Source organism: Rattus rattus, chromosome 2 (assembly GCF_011064425.1).
Source record: "Rattus rattus isolate New Zealand chromosome 2, Rrattus_CSIRO_v1, whole genome shotgun sequence".
NCBI classification, from domain to species: Eukaryota; Metazoa; Chordata; class Mammalia; order Rodentia; family Muridae; genus Rattus; species Rattus rattus.
This window is the reverse complement of record NC_046155.1, coordinates 139,047,308-139,049,012: the sequence shown is the minus strand read 5'-3', so window position 1 is coordinate 139,049,012 and position 1,705 is coordinate 139,047,308.

Sequence of the window (1,705 nt, the reverse complement as noted above, 5' to 3'; positions counted from 1 at the left end):
TCAGTTTCAACTCATAGCACCACAGACACAAAGAATCTTCCAGAGGTCTAGTTGCAATAGGGTGGGAGGGGGTATTTCCTGGTTCATTAGCTCTGAGCACATAGGAGCAGTTTAATTCAGACCTACCATATTCATCTTGTATGAAGAAACTAATAACTATCCCATGAATGAGTTTTACGGTATAAACATTGAATGGCTCAAAGAGAATGACTGAAGATTTTGCATATACAAGTTAATATTTTGTAATTTCTATACTTTACCCATGTATCTCTTGAGGATACATTTGTTAATATTAGATACCATATTAATCATTTTGCTTTGCTTATTTGACTTTATCATCTCACTGTTTGTGAATTTCTGTGACCACCTGATTCTTGGTTAGAGAATTGAACAGGGATTTTTAATGTTTCAACTGAATTCTTTCCAGAATCTAACTTTTTATTCTAAAATGTTAGTTCAGAGACTTTTATCATCTGCCTTCCTATGTTCTGTATGAAAATGTATGCTACAATAATAATATAATGCTAACTTTTTAATAGTTTTGAGATTTGGAGACTCATTTCAGAAAAATATGATTTATATATAATTAGAAAGAACCCCAAGTTGCCAAAATAATGCTTACAAAATAGTGCTAAAAACATTATCTTGTTTTTACATAAGAAAAAGTATAAAAGAAGACAGTAAAAAATAAACAAAACCAAAAACAAAACAAATAGGAATGAATTTTTCTCAACATTCTGCCTCCAATTGACTAAAAGAAAATCAGCCAATTTTGTCTTAGGGTTGAAACCAGTATCAATTGGTAGTCTTCACTAAGATGACCTATAAGAAAGCCTGCATTTATGTTTTGGGCTTTCTTATTGGGATTAAAAGAATTTGAAATTCTGGCTGGTCTTTGTTTTTCTGCCACATTCTTAAGTGCTGTCATTATATGCATGAATGAACAAACTGAATCAAATGTATCTATGTATCTATATATTTCTATAGCTGTGTATTTATATATCTATGTATTTATTTATATAGCTGTGTATATATCTATGTAAATACCTATGTATCTATCTATGTACGTATTTATATATGGATCACCTATCTACAAGTTAGAATGCTCTAAAAAGGATCTGCTGGATTCTGTAAAGGAATATCTGGTTCTAGGACAGTTCAATCATCATACTTAATTAATAACAAGAATTATACACTATTCTAATTGTTAAATTAGTAATAAAATATATTTATTTTAGAAAAATATTCAAAGTAAATTCAATTATATATATTTTGGAAAATTTTCCTGTCTTTGTGTACATTTATGCATTTGTGGAAAGTACATGTCTCTCTCTCTCTCTCTCTCTCTCTCTCTCTCTCTCTCCCTCTCTCTCCTGTGTGTGTGTGTGTGTGTGTGTGTGTGTGTGTGTGTGTGTGTGTACGAGCATGTATCTCTAAAGGTCAGACAGAAGCAAGTTTTATTGTATTTAAAACACACCCACCCACACCCACATCCACACCCCCCACACACACAATATGTGTTTAGATCAAATCTTCCCCCTTCACAGTCTTAAAATTTATTCACTATTCCACATCTTTATTGATCAAAATATCATGCAAGCTCTATTTATTTAAAAACACATTGAAATCACTTTACTGCTAGTAATGTTTGTATAAGTGTAGTACTACATTCTAGAACGTGAGTAGCCTCGCAATGGCAACATTC